Genomic DNA, 20,919 nt, shown 5'->3' with positions numbered 1-20,919 from the left:
TATAAAGCAATCCTGTATATTCTCCAGAGTTTCTAAGTAACAGCTTTTCTGTTCAGACTCTGGAAGATATTATGTTTCCTCTGCCACTGTTCACTCTTCCAGCTGCCCTGACAATGATGGTATTTACAACTGGGAAAAAATGGTTAATAAAATTACAAGTATCTGTTAAAGAGGGATTCAGACAGCAACATGCTGTCATTTTGGTCTCACTCTGACATGGAAGAGTCGTCCTTCTTCTGAAACCAAATTCCTGAGGGAAGTCACACTACACAGTTCCAATACCGCCCGGCTTTCACATTCACTCTTTATACTGCAGATACAATTCATTTTTTAAGACGGCATGGGAATCAAGTGCAGGAAAGGACATACATGATCAGAAAGAATTGCCTCACCTCTCACACCTTAATTAATCAAATTTTCATTTTTATATCATGTCCCCCGGTCCCTTTAATAATGACTGAGCATTTGAAGGTAAAAGCTGCACTTATTCCAAATGCAACAGTAAGATTAGTTTTCTGCTGCCGATGTCATGCAGAATTGTGTTCTGAAGATTATGGTATGAAGCAATTTTCAATAAAGAATGTATGTGAGGTACATAAAACAAAATTAGTCCTTAACATCTTTAATCCCAGACAAATATAATTCATGTTGTAGTAAGGATATGGGATGCACACACGTATGTCACTGTGCCTGTTAAAGGCTCTATTTTTAAATAGAGAGCTCTAGCAGAGGGTTGAGGATTTGGAAGAAATATTAAGCTCTGAAGACAGAAGATAAAAGCATCGCCTGCCTAACAGGCAAAACCAGCCAGTAGGAGAGATCTCAGACACAGGAAAACACATCCTCAGACTTTCCCAAATAGCTGCAGACAACGATATCCAACTAAAGCTGGGTAGTCCTGTTCAACCTAATACTCAGAACGTTCAGTTGCTTCAATCTGGGGTTTGGGTCTTGAGAAAAAAAGTGAAATATTGGTGAAAAAACAGAGGGAGACCTTTGGATGGAATTTTAATTTTCAGTCACTGGATGAGAAGACTAAACCATGTTGGTATACATAAACGTTTATGTATATTTATACATATGTCATATTGAGATATAAAAATATGCTGAGACATACATTTGTATATGACACTTCGTATGTACCCCCATAGTTTTTTATTAAATATAAATGCCAATAAATACACAAAATATCAATCTTTGGTACATAATTAGGTATCTAACTCACTATTTAAAAGTAAATGTCCTTACTGCATTATTAATTATTATCATGGATCCAAATTATTCTTTTTCTTCTGTATTATTTACAAAAGGGTATTAAAAAAAATGCAGAATTTGGAAAACAGCGTGTCATAATGGCTCTGCTGCTCCTGGATACAGTTTCTGTTCCTAAGTTCGAATAAAATACAGAAAAGAAATAAATGTTTTCCAGTCATAGATATCATTTGTCTTCCAGTGTCATGTTCCCTAACCAGACCCATTGTCTCATAAACAATGGAGTAGATACAGTTTATATTGCAGCCATTTTTCAGGTCAGTTTATATTTTGTGTGTCTCCTCAACACAGATTAGTCCTCAAGAAGATTTCTAAACAAGTGCAGTCAGTCTCTGGAGAGTGCTTACTTTAGTGGCTTCAAATCTTAAGAAAGAATAACTTAAATTGACTTGCCTGACAACTTTGGGGTATATACCTTCTAAAGCGTCTTTTTCTTTGAGTTTGTTTTTGCCTGTAATCAGCACCCTTGCAGTTATCTTATCACTGTCAATCAGGATAAAAATATTTACTGGGAAAAAACATGTCTATTTAGATATCTTGAGTTTCATCAACCCTCTAGAGTTTAATTATGAATAATATTAACATATAGGCAGAGACTTATGCACTGCGTGAATAATGCATACGGATAACAAAAGAGAAGACAGAATCAATAGTCAACTGAAGTACAAGGGTCAGAAGAACATTTTTAGGAAAGCTAAAAAAAAACCCCAGGTTTACTTAGTCTTACTCTTCAGTGATTGCTTCTGAATAAATTTCTCACTAAAAGTAGTCTAATTTATTTAGAGCTGGGTGGACAGGTAAAAGACATAAAGCAGCTTTTAACTGACAGCTCATCAGAACATACTGCTGAAGACTACAATGCATTCTGGAAAATACTTTAAGGATAATCAGAAGAGGATTTTTAAGGTTGAAATAAATATTTGTAGATATGATAGTACACCTCCAGGAGTTCCTGTTTACACATCAAGGCATATTTTCTCAGCAAAGAAAGCGTATTAAATAAATACTTTCCAGTTTTTCCTTTACACACAAGACAATTTTGCAGACGGGGAATGCAGAAGCAAGCGGCCACCATTCATTACTCCTGTCCAGCACATAGATTTCAAACTGGATCAAAATATCAGAATGAACACTTGAATTTAATAACCACACTCACAAAGCTCAGGTGGTATTTTCCTTGCAATAAAGATCACTGATGTGCATGGAAGGAATCCAGCATACTGTATCAATGGAGAGAAAGATTTATAAGAACAGGAGAAGAGAAAAATCTGGTGACTGCATTTGTAATGTTGTTGTACAGTATTCAACTAAAAACCCAACAAACCAACGTACATCAAGTATGTTTTCCAAGAAAGCTCTAGCATAAAGTTGAAACTCCAGCATCTATCTTTTGAGAATCCAGAATCATATTCAGAAGACCTCTACTGAAGTTCACAATTCTGATGGCTGTTCCTCTTCCTACCTCCGAAAATCCTGTCTTTCAGTAAGCCAAAGAAAAGTTATCATTTAACAACAAAAATAAGACCTCTGTGAAACTCCACCCTACTTCCTATGCTGCCCATGCTGCTTTCAGATCTTCTGCACAAAGTTTTGAACTTTAAAAATCATACTCTATACTGGGTCAGAAGACACAAAAAAGACAAATATTTTATCTCCAATGGTTTACAATGCAGCCAACAGGAAGCAACACTGAAAGAACAGAAAACTTTCAAAATTCAGTGATCAAATTTAAAGGCCTGATAACTTTTCTGGGGTATTTCTGTGCAAAAGAGAACTAGAAGAAAGCATAGTTAAGAAACTCCTGGGTCAGACATTTCAAGTCCTTTCTTACTGTGAATTAGGTGAGGCAAACAGGAAGGCAGGTTGCAGAAAGAACTGATTCTGAAAAAGCTTTCATCAGCTGCACTGGGAAAAGCTGTTTGAATTTCAAAAAAACCATTTTTCTCTATCCCTGCAGCACTAGCAAACTCTCTAATCTCAAATCTTTAAAATAAAACATCCAAGGAATGGGAGGACATGCAGTTTGCAGGTAATGATATTTGGACTGTGTGTCTAAGATGGATCAGATTACTGAAGTGCGAATTCACAAAGCATTCAAACTGAGATGGATGAAAAATTAATTTGCATATTTTACATTAGCAACGTATATAAAATACTAAGGAGGTAAATCTGATCTTATTACACACTGGCAGTATTTTCTGAGCGTGGAAAGTTCTGGTGAGCTTGTCCAAACAATGCAAGATGCCAGTCTTCAAGCTACCTCTGCCACTGAAAAACGTGGCAATTTGTCAGTGATGTCAATCTCTGAACATATATCAATGTTAGTAGCTGTTAAATAGTTATTAGAAACCTAAAAGGTGCCAAACATCCACAAGACCTCTTGAAGTAATGTCATTAAACTTTGTATGTAGATTATTTGAGAATTATAGTTTTCGTCTATCAATTGTCAACAAATAAGTTTGTTCTTTAGTCTACAGAAAAATGAGTGATAAAGATTTACTTCAAAGGTTTTTTCCATTGGGTTTCGCATTTAAATGATATGATTTTATAATAAAATAAAGAAAAAATACTGTTATGCCAAAAAAAAGTTATGAAAAAAACACAAAAATGTGCTTCTACCAATCTTAAAGAGGTATTCAGGTTTTACACCACTATAAATGGAATTATATTATAAAGTTTGAGAATACATTCCTAAGTGTAAAAGCTGAAAACTAAAAACTGTTCTAACATGCTCATGCCTTGCAAACAAAGGTGTAGAAATACAGTGAAACTCAGTGACTGCTCTAATTGAAAATAATTTAATAATTTTAATAAAGCTGAGATCCCCATTGATGAGTCAGACTACCTTCAATATTACCAAAATACAGAATATCTTGTATTCATTTGAATGAACAAAATTCAGTTATCTTCTCTTTCAGTCATACAGTCTGGAGACTGACCCAGTTCCAGCTCTGTGGAAACACCGGATTCCTCTAAAAAAATCAGGTTTACTTTCCTCCTTTAGTAAAGAATCTTAATGTGGCATTTCTTTTTGTTATATACTCTCACTCTAAAGACTGTTTTAATAATAATATTCACGTTCTTTAGCAAGAGTGCCATTTAAAGAAATAGATTAAATTAACTCTCTTTTTACCACAAGACTTCTACGTTGCCTCCTTTATCTGAAAAAAATTCAATGCAGATTCATAAAGCTGGCTGGATACTAATCTGCTCTCGAAGCTCACAGCACTGCAAAGAATTGTGCTCCTGTGGTTCCACTGAGTCCACTGAAGACAGAAGTGCTTGCTAACTCACCTCCAAAATCCTCTTTGCTTATCCCTTAAACTGTTCAACATTTCTCAGTTCCAAATAGCAGACAAACATAATCCAGACCGTCTAAAAGAAAAGTAAATCTTCACAATTTGCCCAGTTTAAGAAATCTTCACTATCAATGAATATAATACTGTGATTTATTATATCATGAAGGTGCAAAGCATCAATTTCATATGCATCCATTTATTCCTCCTACAAGTTCTAGTTTATTAAATGCTAAATTATCTTTCTGCACTTAAATTTCAACTCCTTTAAAGTTTGGAGAAGTTTTTTTACCACAAATTACTGTAATACCTGTGCAGCAAATGGATTTTTAAAGCTTCTTTTAGTCACTGGCAGGGTAATAGGAAAAAAATGTTGCAAGAAAACACATTTTTGCTAATTCAAAGCGAACTCCATTGTTATGCAACCTCACCTTGAATCCGTAACCTTCCAATCTAGCACTAAAATTAAATACAGGAAATGCAATGGAAAGTCCAGACATATCCCTAAACGCATATGCACCAAACACATTCATTGGTTCCTAAATTCCCAGAAATCCTCCTGCATTCTGCACTGTCCTTTTATACCCTGAGATGGAAGAGTACACAATAATAAGTGAAGTTATTTTATTTCCTTCAATAATGCTGAAGCATTACAAAATGATACTTTGAGTTGTTGCTTTTTCTAGTGGTAGAACATGACAAAAAATCCATTCTGTGGTCCTAAGAAGATGTACTAATAGATGAAAAAACACATTTTGCAAAAGGCACATCTTGTACAATTTTTTTGCCCCTTCCTGTGTTTACCTCAAACTCTCAAAACCTGATAGAAACGCAGACATTTGTGTAGTTACTGGACCACTGTGTTCCAAGCCCCTTTCAGTTCCTGATGTATCGATGTCAGAATATTTCAGCTGCTTCTGTTCACTGTCCTGAGCCACCAATATCTAATTTTTGACCGCTCTAATTTCTGGTTGTCCAAAACCTACATTTCATCACCCTTTGATGAAAGAAAACTTTCATTTGGGATGTACAGAGAACAGAGAAAAAAAGAAGATATGCAGAAAAGTGTGAAAAGAATAGTAAAAGCCTAGGTGGGAGGTTAAAAGGGAATAATCAGCTCCATAAGCAGGGGAACCAATAAAGCCTTGTCTCTTCTCAGACTGCACCTTCAGGCTGAGGTCCCACATGGAGTCTTTACTCTCTAGGGCTGTAGCTTTTCTCACATTAGGTGCATTATTGGTCTCTTGCTTCCATCCAGCTTCACATTATCATCAAAACTTCTTAGAATTCAAGACACCTCTCCCTCTGTCAGCTCTCATGAAATCAGCCATGAGCTTCCAGAGGGATTCTGGAGGCTGAGAGCAGACAGTGTCAGAAAGACAGAAGGGCATTGAACTGGGTGAAACCAAATGGGGATCACAGACAACAGGAGGCGAAGTAGAAAGTTGGAGGTTCCTTTCTTATTATTATTCCTTCTTAAAGCTCTTTTGCCTGTTAAACCCAGTTTGGCACTCAACTTTTCCATTACAAACAAAAATCAATTTACTTACTTTTCCAGTTTCAAGTTTTGTAGATAAAATAATTTAACTTTTCTCTGTCAGAGATATATTAAAGGGAGGTGAAATGGAAAAAGATGGTAGTTCATCTCTTTTTTACTTTTCTGTTCAATACTTTCCCATCCCACATTTATTTTGCCACTCAGTACACTATTTATTACTAATCTTTGTAATCATAATTTTTTTAATTTTAAAAAGTGATTAGATGGGTCATAATGTCTGGATGGAATATGGTGCTTTCCACTACTGTTTGATTTCCCATATGTTCCTGGCTGCTAGGAAGAGAAAAAAAAAAACTTCTTCAGCATTTTGTGCTGGAGATAACCCACACCATGAAATCAATTTACCAGACTGTCAATATATGTACACAGTTTTGGTCAGTCTGAGCCCTGATTAAGCTTCAGTAAATAACTAGAAATGAGATGACCTCCAAGGCCTTGGTTCCCAACACAGGGAGCCACCAAAACTCTTTCATGGGCCCTTCAGTCTCCTTAACTAAATTCCATTAACGTAATACAGCTGCTGCCTGATTAATTCATTTTCATATCATTTCCTACTCCTGCTTTATTCCACCATTTGAATATTTCAGTTTTACATATTTTGCTTCCCCACTGAGTCGCTTCTATAATTTCCCCATCTTCCTGTTTCCTTTGCTGTACTTTGCTTTCACGTTTCCTAATGTTTCTCCAGATCCAAGTCTTTTGAATCAGTTCAGTTCCCTCTGTACACATTCCACTTTTGCCTTGTGAGATACTCTCCTTACTCCTTTTGCATTCCTTCAGGCTAGGAGATTATGGATTTACTGACCTCCAGGGTGAGCGGGAACAGTCAGCAGGAGAAAAGTCAATGCGCCAGCTGACCAAGGTTGCTGAAGTGCTAGTGAGGAGCACCTGGAGGAGAGTCACTAACTAAAAACACATGGCCAAAAATGTAATCACTTTCTCATTACACACTGCAGTTTTCACTTAATTTATTGTAATTCACATTGTTAGGTATGTTCAATATAGAACACTGTTTACTTCCAAGACGTTAAGCCTATGCATGCCTGCAACTAGCTGTAACCGAGAGCAGGAACAGATTAGGAGCAATAAAATCATTAAAATCCACTACCAAATAAATAGAAGACATAACAACCCATCTCTGAAGAGGAAACTGGTGATGGCTCCCTGTGCTGCAATTCACTTTCAAAGTCACAAAAACCCTTTTGAACCTCTTGTATTCCCCTGACTAATGCCATCATTATTTCAACACTGGCTGTTCAGAGTGAAACAGGTGCTATCTTGTCAAACGAGACTCTCACTTTCATCATCCTGGAGTTATTCATTGTGTATTGTTACCGCTGACAAAGTTCTAGGTTGCCTGGATACCAGGTCATGCTGATATAACTGCTAGTGATCTCTGCATAACCAAACTTTTTTTGGTAAGAAGCAAGCAATGGGAGGAATGGTGTGGAAAATAATTGTTTTATTCCAATACGTCGTCCAATCAGAAGAAGTTCCCCAAGCTTATCTCAGAGGGCTGTGGAGGAGAGGTTGGTGGAATGCTTCCAGCAGACGAATGAAATGATTCACTCTGTAATAAGCTAGCGTTTCTAGCTTCATTTCTAAAAGCTTTTCTTCCTCACTACTTAAAACAGTCTGTTAGATTCCTAAAGAGAAGTGAAAGATTAATCTGTGCCAAATTACCTGATGCGGATTCAAAATTATTCTGACAGAAAAGTAGAACAAAGTTTGCCCAAGGAAGCAAAAAATGTCATATCCAACCCTCCCTTCCTGTTCAGAATTCACTGATGAATATTACATGAGCTGCCAGCACCATCCAATTCAGAGAAATACTTATATTTACCTCCAAAAACCAGTTAAATTCAGTTGATTCAGTTTTTTGTTCTGAATTGTCTTAATATCTCTTACAACAGATGGCTTTCAGAAATAAATGTTTTTCAGCCGCATGCTTGCCTAAACTTCCCAGGAACTTTTTCTGTAAACATGATATGTGCAGAAAAATTGTTATAGAACAGGTTTTTTATTTTATGCAAACTGCTTTTTTTTTCATAGCAATGAAGTTTTATTTATAAACCACTGTTTTCCATTGAGATGCTGCAGGTTCAATTTCTTATTGTCCCAAGTCAGGAAGGGGTCTGATAGTATCACCTCAGACACTAAAAAAACCCCAACCTCACCTGCAATTACCTGCACAAAAATATGTAACTGAATTCCCTGAAAAAAAACCTGTTTTTTTTTAAATGGTTCAGACTTCCAAGCCACAGACTGTAAATCTCCAAACTTCTGAAGACATATGCAGCAGGGAAATTCATCTTACTCAATCAATGGTGCTCATTCGCATGTAGCCAGATAAAAAGGTTTTGCCTAAATAATACACTTTGGCAGCTTGCTCAGGCATATCAATTGAAATATTGAAGATGATTGAAATGCTCCTCAAGCCTTTAATGTTTTAAGCTAATGTTATATGGAAGCCATCATCTATCATAAGCAAGTTTAAAACGACGCAGGCTTGGCCAGCTAATCAGATTTTCTTGGATGGTGCCCTGATGATTTTGGGCAGGCAGGGTTTGAAGAAGTCATGAAAACCACCTAGTTTTAAATGGAGAAGACATCCAGCCATGCACTTAGTTAATCTAGTCTGTTAATTAAAACCTTCGGAAAAGTAATTCTTAAACATACCAATTAAAAAATATAAATAAACGCTCTGGACCACAGCTGGTAAAAAAAAAGAAGATGCAAAATGGGTGAGGTAATATGCAAAAACTAAAAACTTGTTTTAATTTCCAACCAAGCAAATGAAACTTCTTTAAAATCCTGAGTATTACAGAAAATTAAATTGACAACAGATACAAAAAGGAGACATAGAGGAACAAGAGAGGGAGAAAGTGATGCCATAAAAAGGAAGAAAGAGAGCCGGCATGTGATGGAAAGTACAGAAACTGAGAATGAAATGATAGAACAAATTAGTTAAAATATATGTGATTTTAAAATAATTTATATAAAGAAATTAGAAAGGATTTAGAGGATCATTTTCCTAATCTCAATTCATATTGAATGGATAACTTTACAAAGAAACTTTTTTATTCTTACGTCTTCAACAAAACATTGCATCACTTTCACCCAGAAAGAGATGTCAAAATATAGCAGTTTGTGTAGAGTTAATGCATATAATATATTACAAACACTGGGAAGGAGTTCACTTGACTTCCTCCTCCTATGGCTGCTATACAGCTGGATACCTAAAAGCCTACACAGGGAAAACAGAGATGATGCAACTGTCAAGTGCAGCAGTACATATTTTCAGAATTGAAACAAACTGGGAGGAGAAAATACTTAAGATAATGAACAATTCAAGCAACATCCTTCCTGAAGTCTTTCAGATTTTTTAACAGGGACCCATGACACAAGCAGAGCCATAAAATTCCCTGAGCCCCTGATGAGCAATACTAATACGCATGCAACTTGCAATACTTTTTAACATGCATTTTTAATTTAATCCATTAGACTCACAAAGGAATAATGTATTAAAATGATAAGTCTGTACATTCAGTAAATAAATATCAAAGTGAAAGTCATGAAAGCTTTAGGGGAAAAAAAAGTCAGAAAAGAAAAAAAAAAGAGAAATTTAAAGCCCTTCAAGGAATACATCACAGAAAAAAATAAATTGATCTACTAAATTAATTAAGTAAATTGATTGTAAAAATTTACTACCCTATGCAGCATAGAATCAGTCTCATGGGAGGTAAGTTAACAGAGTCAGTCTGAGCCTTTCAACCATGGGAAACTTGTAAAGCACCTCATAAACTCTTTCAGTAATACTGCAGATGAAAAATAAAAACTTTCTATTCAGGCTAAATACTTCAAGGAATGTTCTATTTAGTACCTTCCTGCATTGCTTTTTGCTAAGTGTTCCTAGCTTGACTATTTTTATTAAAGCCAAAACAACAAAATACATAATTTTTCCAATATGTATTTGTTTAATTACGCTCACGGTATGGGAAAATTCATATATAAAAAGTATTTGCTTATTGTCCTTCTTTTAGTTGACTTGTTGGGCCTTTTATTTGTTAGATAGAACTAAAGTTTAAGTTCAGAAACTCACCAGTTTGGGGAAGCAAGAGCCTTCCTAAATTTCCCATGCCAACCTTCTGACAGAACTGCCTATGAATAGAAACCCGTTCCTCTTAATCACAAAACCATGAGTCATAGAACCAACTATTTCTAGTGAAATCATAAGAGACCATCTAAGTAAATCCTCCGGTATATGGCACAAAGGCAGTGCCTAGATTATTCCAAAGAGAAAATTGTCTTATCATACTTACAAGAATTACCTGTAAAGGATATGCCAAGAGATCTTCTCACTGGGAAGTATCAGTATCCAGTCTTTTTCAGTTAGAAAAAAAATCTACCTAATCTAAATCTTCCTTACAAAAAAATTACGCTGATTTTTCTTGTTCTATCTCCTTTCCCCACCGGCTAAACTGAAAATCTGATCATCATCTACTTAATAATCCAATAAGTGCTAGAAAATGTTATCGTGTTCCTTCCTAACATTCTAAAACTAAACAAATCCTATTCCATCATCTTTTCATCATCTGCCAGTTCTTCTGGGAGCGCTGCTTACTTCACAGTGAGTGTCTCATCTTTGAGGAGATTTGATCTTTTTCCAGTTAACCCGGCAACAGACACAACGAAAGAATTTCCAAATCCATAAAGAACTGGTTGTGATCATGAAAAGCACTTCAGTCAATGCTTCTAAAAGATATGCTAATTAACAGAGATAACCAGTCTTAATCAAACTAATTACATTACAGATTAAAGGTATTTGGAATTTAACACGTTTCCTTCTACATATCTACATTACATTATGGTGACCTTAAGCAGCAACCTGGAATAAATATGTTAATGTATTTCTTTAAAGAATTCTTAACAGATAATTTAACTGTAAAATTTAAAAGATAAGAAATAAATAAGACGACATCATAGTTTTGATGATTTCCACTCTTACTTAGAACTGTGGGGGGAAAAAAAAAATCCCTGTCAGCTCTGGTAAAGATCAGAATCACTGAGTTGAATTTCAGGTTCTTGTTATTGATTCACGGATTGTGCATGTCAGCCCAGTGCGATGGCTGACGGACACAGGGGAGCTGGAGGCAATGCTGGGAATACATAACCTGTTGTACAGGGGGCATTGCAGCTTGACTATCGGCATTACCTGCTGCCACGGCACCCGCGTGTCGTACAGCTCCACTATGACAGACAACGAGATCACTTCACAGGAAGGCGGAGGCCACGTACCCCAGCAGAAAGGACTGAGTCCAATTAAAGCCGTGCAATCGCTTTCCCAAAGATGTTCTGTTCTTTACATCACTCTGAAGGTTTCAGAGTGCACACTGAAACAGTGTGAACAAAGGCAAATGAATGACAGAGCACAGGAGATTTTTGTTTGGTTGAAGAGTCCACAACCTCTTCACAGCTCTCAGTGTCCATCTAAAGGGTTTTCACTTGAATTCAGCATTTCCTCCTCACAAAACATCTGACATCTCTCAAACTTCCCTGCATAGGAAAGCTGGTCTGACAAGGTTATTCTTAGTTGTAGAGTGCATGAAATCACTGCCTGTGCTGAGAGAGGTATTTTATTTATCAACTTCGTTGCAAAAATCTCACTGCTCCTCTTAGATTTCAACCTCTTTGCTCTCCCCATTTCTGATGCCGAGTGGCGTCCTCCTTTTTGACCTTCTGTACCAGAGCTTTACACGAGACCATCTGACTAAGGTCTGAGGTGCAGAATGATAACACTCTGGCCTACAAAACATTTCACCTTATCAATTTTTTTCACTCTACTTTATGTTTTGTTTGGTTTTGCATTTCCACAACCATAAATCCCATGACAGGATCAGAGAGTCATTGATGCCAAGAGGTTTCCAGAGTAGAGGAAAGCAGAAACATAAAACTGCTAAATGTCTGTAGAAGCTGGAAGGAAAACAATGTAATAATTCTATTTTAATTGCTACCCCCACATTGTCTCGTAAGTCCAATTTTAAATGCATATATTTAAACTAATTAACCAACTTACTTGTAAACATTGTATATGTTCTTTTGCATTCAGAGAACAAGAGCTGAAAATGATAAGGCAACTACGGCTTCTCTGTACCACATAAATTAATACACGCACGTATATTCAGACAGACATGGAAGAAAAACTATGGGAGAAAGGAATTAGGTAGGAATCCTTTCTGTGCAATTGTCCTAGCAAATAAAGTAAAGCCATCTAAAATTTCTCAATACTCTTGATGCAACTCTGGTATTAGCACTGAAATGAGCAAATAAAATTTATCCCAGATGCAGATGAATAATGTGCCTGTTGACACTTTCTAACCATGCCTCTAAGATGCCTGTTGTGTGCTTCTGCAGAGTAGTACACATGCACCTTTATAACTAAGCTCTCTTCTCTATAAAGACAACATCAAATAAACTGAATTAATTTAAAGGTATCAAGAGTAATCAGTACAAATGTGCTACGAATGACTAAAAAAAAAATGTCCTCCAGCCTTTTCCACCTATAGTCATTGCCTTCTTTATTTAGCCATTATGACACTGGATCAAAATTCTAGGTCCCAATTCTTAAAGAAAAACAGCAAACACTTCCATTCTATCTTTGTTGATGTTCCCTACTCTCCCAAATTCATAAGGATATCAGACACTTGTCTAAAGGAGAGACAATTCTGAAATTAAGTCCCACCTCACAACACCTCTCAACAAAGAAAACAAGCTGGATGAACGCTCAGTCTAGTCACGTAATACATTCTATTGATTTAAGTTGGAAATGGATGGTTGGGGTGATAATAACTCATCATCTTTCTTTGTAACGTTATGATGTCAGTTCAGGCTATTTTTGTACACTGTGAGGCCACAGAATGTTTTAAAACATTCATTTCAGTATAAGCCCTACACTAGAAGATACACATCCTTCTCCGCAAACAAGTTCAGTTAGAGACAGATGAGAAATTATATGTTACATAGTGTAAACTGTACCCACTTAGATTTAAGTGTTTATATCTACCTCAGCCCATTCCTTGTGAAATGTGCAAGAGTATAAAATGGTTGTAACACAGGACACGTGCATGTTAAGAGGCAAATTAAATGTCTGAATAAAGTTACTGCCCTCACTGTTGTCGTCCTCTTCTTGAATCAGCTTCTTTACTGCTCGCTTGTTCCAGCCAGCTTGCTAAAAGATTACATCTTCATGGAGGTTATACTTCCATGTATACAGGCAAACACTTGGATTTAGATTTCCTAATCTGGTTTAGATTGATTTCCTCCTGAGATGTGAATCACTTCCCTAAAATTCAGCACTATTAGAGGTGACTTGGGATATGACACTCCACATGGTAAGTGTGTCACCCGACACAAAACATAATGGAGACCTACGTCCTCCTGGAGCTGCAGTTGGAGGCAAATAGGACAGTGTAGATTGTCTCAAATGGCACCAGACACTACTTTCAGGCAACTGACTCATAACTTGAGTCACTGTCAACACTCGTAACACCAGAGAAGCTGGAAATAAATGGCAAGAGAGATAAAGTACTAAAGAACCGATGGCCACTTAGATGATATTCTTCTAGGTGTCAAATAGATTCAGAAAGGCTCCCCTCAACCATCAAAGCAGCAGGTCCAAGCCTAACAAAGTAGAGAAGGGATTCCACTCATAGCAGAGAATGATGTTAGACTGCCATAATTTCTAAATTTTATCCTTTAATCCATCTTTTTTTCCTGTAAATATAGGCTAGATATGCTTGTTGGGTTTTTACAACAAGCAGCAAGATTAATCCAAATTCTGTTTCCATGTGAACGTTCTTTTAGTAGGCAGGTAAATTTGTGAAGTCTACCTCAAAGCATCAATTCATTTTTTTGCTAGCTCGGAGAATGTTTTTTTCTATCCTTTCACTTGTTTTAAAAAGCCTCTGGCTTGATCATCCTTGTAAGCTAAGTAATCTGTTCAGAGTCAATTCTTAACAAAACCAAGAACTTGCAGCTTTTTTTTTTTTTTTTTATTTTGCTGATGTTGATACCAAGATGGGAACTGAGTTTATAAGAGAACTTGAAGTTAAAACATAGCTGAATGGCTACAGGCAGCAATAAGAGAGTGCAAAATATCACATGCTAGAGACACTCTTATATTCATTTTACGTGGTTGGTAAGAACTTAGGAGGTTGAACACACCACTTCTCGCCTGCCTCCCAGGCAGAGGTTATTAAACCACAGGTCAGCTCTCTACTTGTACAATGTCAATTCAAACTTATTAGCTCAGATCTTTCCCTGTGGTTTAAACCAGGACATCAGACTTTGCCCGTAAGCACTTGGGGAATGTTCTTATGGCCAGCTCTGCTCTAGGATGGCAGCCTCTAGCTGAGCGGGGACACTGACACCAAAAGGCACGGTAACTTCTTAAATCACATCAACCTACTGAAAGTGAACGTAAGCCTAAGCCCTAAGTGACCCTGTTATATTTTTGAAGTAGTCAGTGTTTGCTCTCTTCTGTTTAATGGGAATCTGTGCAGGACATTGAAGCACCTGTCTTCCCCTAAGGAGTCATGTTTACCTGGAAAAATCACTCCAAAGAATGGTTACGTGTAGAGCTCACTGTAATAAATATTCCATACAGGCAACAAATAAGAACATTCCTCTTTTTAGAGATAATAATTATTCTGGACAACTGTCCTTTCTGTATACAAGTCCTGAATTTTGGAGGAGGCCGGGGAGTGACGAGGAGATTTCCTGTGACATTTTAGGTGAGTGAACACAAATCCATGACTTCAGTCAATTCAGTTCCTGGTGTTTATATTGTTGGTGACTAGATGTAACTACTACAATATACTAACTATTATAACATACTGACCTTTTTGTTGATACAAAGTTTCATGTGGAGAACACATATTTCCATTACTAATTTTTCATTACTAATGACCTGTTCTGTCACCCCTTAGTAAGCTACAGCAACTCTATGAATGCTGGTTTTCATCCGTTAAAGAAGAATCCTAATTAAAGGGTTCTACATGAAAAATTGCTAAGCTCCCTCAACTTCTAGACAGAGCTGAAAGCATTCACTAGCTTTTAGGAGTGGCCTACAATGAACAGCCACCAGATAAGTACTTGTAAGCGCTCTGTAATTGCTTCAAACTAGGAAGCATTACTCTTAAAACTGGACTGGAATTGAAGTACCTGGAGGAAAAACTAAAATGTTTTTACAAGATGCAATAGCACACAAAAGGAGATGTTAATCAACACAGCCTCCTCAACTACCGCTCTACCTAAAACGTAGAAAGAAAAACTAATTTTTCTTTCCTTATTCTGAATGACAATTGAGTTTATGATGAAAAAATTACGAAAGCCATTAATAAAAAACCAACACAAAAAATTCTTTAATTTCTACATCAGATTATGGATAAGTTAACCAATTTTAAAAGTTTACAAAAAATTAGGAAGTTTGTTCTTCACATTAACAAAAGCACTCAAGCTCTACTTCAAGCTTATCAGTAGTATCTTCTGAAGAACGTCTGTATTAAAGCCTTCCAAAAGAAGTGGTAATTTATAGAACTCTGGCCACAATATGGGAAGTATTAACTTCTGTCAAGCCGCACTATTTGCTGCTGTAAGCTGGTGATATTAAACCGGAATAAGATAAGGACTAAAGGCATAAAGGAATAACTGATATAGTTGACTATTGTGGCTTTGGAGTCCTGTTTAATGCAAACTGTACACTGAACTAGCTTTCTCTTCTCATGTTAAGAAGTACCTCATTTGTGAATAGTCCTCAAGACATCACGGAATCTATTCAAGGTCACTCCAGCCCCATTCCATAAGCAGTTACTCTCCTGTTGGATGTTACTATAACTCGAAAATTATTATTTGATATAGGTTAGCAACACAGTATCCAATTCACACACATCGTTATTCTGCTTAGAATCTCCATCTGGGCTCTCTCCTCCAAGCCTATGCCTCCTTCTAAGACTACTTAACAAACAAGCACTTAGAAAAAATCCTCTGTACTGGTATTTTATCCCCAAAGTGTTTTATTTAGATCAGCTAAAGACGTGGTCTTCAAGAGATATTTATATTCTTGTGATTTCTATCATCTCATTGTGTGAGATGACAGACTGTCTGCAAGATGTGAAATGTATCTACATAAAACCCCTTGTGAAGAAGCATAAGAAGGTGAATCTCAGTTACACAGTAAATTAAAACATACTGCATCTGAACACAACAGAATTGTGACTGAACACATCAGAATATGCAAAGCAAAAAAGCAAATCTGTCATCATGACAAATGTAAGCTTCAAAGGGGCCTCTTTCTTTTTTTATCGCGTTAACCAATAGCAAATGAATATAAGGGAAGAAATCTTCCAAATCATGAGTACTTCAAGAAGCTGATGACATTTAAACCAAATAGAATGTGTCACACTGACCTCTAAAATTACAAAAAAATGGTTGCCTTCATTTCACTCATGGCTCAGGAACACCCTGTAGCATCTTGTAAAGTCACTTACATGTTGCCCTGTTTCAGAACACGGTATGTCTGCCTGCATTCAGGAGGGAATCTGTTTTGCCAAACATATCAAATAGCATTCATAAACACAGCTATTAGAAAACCAGAAATAACTTGTTGGCTTAGAATAGTCTTCCAGTAGTGCTGATACAGCTGTCAATATTTTTTTCATCTTTATTGACACACTCACACTGGTTTATTTCTGTGGCTTATAGAGTCGCCGTGGGTCACCTGAGCCAGGACAGCTGACTGCATGGATTCTTTTAATCCGCTCTATTTAACAAAAAAAGTAAACTTATCTATCTTCAGGGTGGTCCCTGAAAGCTCGTAATTTCATGTTTTAGCTTGTAACTGGGTGAGTAAAGAACATAGTTAATAAGTTGCACAACAACCTTTAGTTTCTGTTCTAGATTTCTAACAAGCAGAGTCTTCCTCATAAAGCTGGGCTTGTAATTCCTCTAGAAGGTAGGTGTCTTCACAGCTTTGGACTCAGACTAGCTGGTAAGATACTAAAATGAAAGCTTTTCAACAATTCTCCCAAAAGTCAGAGAGGGAATTGCTGCAGGTTCTGGGATCTAGGCAGCCTGAAGAGCAGAACACCGGGAACTGCTGACACTGTTCAGGAACCAGTAACAGACAGATGTCAAATTAGGTCACAGAACAGGATAACCCGAAGGATGCGAAGCAGCCACTGGGAGACCAGCAGCCCTTGATTATGTCACAGGGTTAATCTGCCTGCAATGTGAAATGAGGTTAAGCTAACAGCTCGTAAGGGAAGGTTTCTTGAGGTTTGCCCTGTATCTCTGGCTGTACAAGCTATCTCAAGCAATTCTTCACCTACACAGTTTTGAGAGGCTTTTGTGTCTCGCTTGCAGGTAAATTAACAAGATCTGCCACAAACTGAATGACATGACTAGCGAGGAGAAGTTTCAGGAAAGATAGACTGCATTTTTTTTATTTTATTTCTTAAAACGTAAAAGCTTACGTTCTGGAGACCAAATTGATAACTGCTACAAAAAGCCTGCTACTGCTTTTCAGCTATGGACCAACTCAGTGCAAACTTCACAGGATCCAGTTCCATGAATAAAAGCACTTTTGGAGGAAACAAGGTGACTGACAGAAAAGCTGAAACATCGCTCCTCAGGTATCGCAGTGATGAGGAGTCCTATAAAGATACTCTACTATTCTTTTGGCTTAGCTGGAAAAAGCAGCTCAGGAAAGCAAAAACCCTGCACAAAGATCCGTAGCAAAACAAAAACATGCCAGGGAACTCCCTGCAGAGCAGGAGCCTTTCCCATTTCATCTGTGCCGATTACTGCAAATGTGATCTAATACAGAGGAAGATCTTTGGAAAGGAAGGCCATTTTGTGGATTATGGTTAAAAAATGGGCAGGGGAAGATGAACTGAAGAAATTATAGATGGAAAGATGAAGGAAAAATATGTAGAAGATGAAGGAAAACCGAATAAAGAAAAAGTGACACTTGTAAGAATCAATAAGGAAGAAATAAGGATTTATATAAAAAGGTTGAAAAAAAGGTGGAGACTATTTAAAAAAATTATGGACTCTAGAAATTAATCCTTATATTTCTTGTTGCACTTTTCAATATTCTCCACATCTTTAAGTCTTTCTAGCACATCATCTTTCATTCTTATTCTGCGATTTTCTCCTTAAATGCCAATGAAGCCTTGCAAATAGGGTTTCATCTGTTTTAACTGGATGAGAAATACATCCCTCATCTCTCTTAAGTGGTTGCTTACTTTCAGTTCTTTATTCCTTTACTCCTGTGACACTCTCCTTCAAGGACTTTTCTGTATTAGAAGAAACTGAATGAATTAATTTAGAGCACTTATCACATTTGTACCAGCTAGATACTCTCCAGATTGCTGAGTTGGAAAATTTTGCTCTCAATGAAGACAGACCCACAATTTTTGGTGCAACAGGAACAACTTGTTAATAAATAAGTGAAAATTCTTCCCAAGAGATAAATAAACCATGAAAAAATGGTCAAGGTGGCAAATTGCTAAGAAAAATGTAACAGGAGTTCTGTTTTTTTTCTCAGCAGTAAAATTCCATGTGACCATTTGAGCATGAATCTAACTATAATGCAAACACTTTGATTATTAAAGTATTTAGATGAAAAGTCTCCCTAATTTAATAGACATTTTTGACATGAAGAGAACATGTAGAAATCTCCTGCACCTGGTATTTAAGGGGGAAAAAGAAGTGACTATATCTCAGCATTGTCCTTTCCTGGTCAGCAGACTGTTTAACTGTGAACATTTTCAATGGCTATTTGGATAAATTAAAGCCAAATTTTATGTTACAGTCATAAAAACAAATCCTATACTTTCTGCTACTTTAAAACTACATATAATACGATTTACTAACTGTGCTCCCTGTTTAGTAATTCTGATTATACATTAGATCTGTACACAGAAACAAACAGCAGTCAGATAAAATCAATGCAGCAACAAGATTCACTTTCAAACAAAAATATCTCAAGTCTCTTTTGCCATGCAAACAATCATTGAGTAGTACTTTTTCTCAGTGTCTATTTATGATGCAAGCCAAAATGAAAAATCAATGTCCTTCAACAGAGGGAGCATCAGTGTCTCTTTGCAACCACAGTAAATGATCCATTCTTGTACCTTATCAAAGCCATGTCACTCTCGTAAAGCTTAAAAAACACATTCCCAGGAATGTTAGGCAGAAGAGGAAACCTCTTTAATGATCCCTCACTGGGAAAGAGGTTGTAAAGATTTTAACAAACAGTTCTTGTGTTCTACTCAAAGATTTGGAAAATCTCCTAGGATATTGACCCGTTTATTTTATCAAAAAGTACATAGAGATGAAAAAATACTAATACCACCAAAATTCACCAGAATCTGTGACTTCTTGGAGTTTTATCATACAATTAATTTTTGTTTCTTATAAAAAAATATTTTTACCTACATCAGTTGAAAGTATTCACAAGATATTTGAGACTTTGAGAAGGGCAGAAATAAAGTTGTTCAGGATACTTCATTCTAAAAAAAATTGACCACAAAATCTTGCACTTGGGGAATAACAAGCTACAGAACACACACATTTGCCACTAATTGTAATTATGTTCTGTTATACATCTTTCTGATCTTGGCTACATTTGTCAACAAATGGTGTAAACCATTTCATTTGTCTGTAAACTCATTACCTACTTAAGACTGTTCAGAGAACTGCTGAGAGTGCTGCTAAGATTAAAAATAGAACAATTTCATATCATTTTTAGCATCAGTATACAGTATAACGACACCGACTGAAGGGTTAATTTGCACTAGTAGAGAAAGTCAAACAAGAGATGGCACTTGGGTTATGAGACCATCTTCAGGCTGTGGGGAAAAAACAGAATAAACTTTCTCATAGCCCTAAGAAGAGCTTACAGCTGAAATGTCTTGTCTAATCTGTTTATTTATAACCTGCATTCATTATCCTCTTTGCTTTTATTCTGCAGCTAACATCCTCCTGCAGGACCCTATTTGTCTCCAGATGTTGATCAGTATACATTCTTTTGGCTAAATGTCTCCTGGATCTAAAGCTTTTTTCACAGAGGGTCTTGGTAATCATAACCTTTCATATCTCTCCTGTTAGCGTAAGCCTACTCCTCGCAGGAACAAGAATGGAGTTAAATGTCGTGCGAGCACATGCTACGGATTTTTTTTTGTACCAGATTTTGCAAGTGTACTTTGTAGCACTCTGGCTGGCAAGGAAATAGAAAATTCAGAGTTCATTCCATTCTCTTACTGTTGTGTAAGTACATTCTAAAGCAGACTCACTTCAGTGTTTTATGAAATCTGATTTTTACTGCTGTACTTACAGATACTTAATTGCAATTACAAGCTTTGTTACTAAAGAAACTGCAGTTCAGTAGAGTTACGTGATCCAAAAGGCTTCTTCTTGAAGAAAACAGCACATATAACATGGCCTAGAAATGTTTACCTAACAATATCTTGGATGTCTCTGCTGTTTACAATTGAAGATAATCATCAGGCACAGAAGTATTATAACTAGTCAATAAACTAAGATAATACAAGTATACAGATACGTATAATATACTGATATATAAATATATAGATAATATACAACAATATATTATATATAATATTAGAATATAATACTAAATAAAAGTCGCAGTTGGCTTAGTTTTCTGTTATCATCTACTCTGCCATGACTGAGGAAGGAGGTTTCAACAGCCAACACATCTCTAACCGA

At 36.5% G+C, this 20,919-nt stretch overlaps 1 protein-coding gene across 2 annotated transcripts in view; it reads right to left on the bottom strand.

The window, feature by feature from the left end:
• Positions 1 to 20,919, bottom strand: part of SDK1 (sidekick cell adhesion molecule 1) — a 396,340-nt gene that overhangs the window by 238,173 nt on the left and 137,248 nt on the right. The window lies entirely within an intron of this gene.

Source organism: Phaenicophaeus curvirostris, chromosome 16 (assembly GCF_032191515.1).
Source record: "Phaenicophaeus curvirostris isolate KB17595 chromosome 16, BPBGC_Pcur_1.0, whole genome shotgun sequence".
Classification (NCBI taxonomy): domain Eukaryota; kingdom Metazoa; phylum Chordata; class Aves; order Cuculiformes; family Cuculidae; genus Phaenicophaeus; species Phaenicophaeus curvirostris.
Note: the sequence above shows the minus strand (reverse complement) of the source record. Positions and strands in the feature narration are given on the sequence as shown.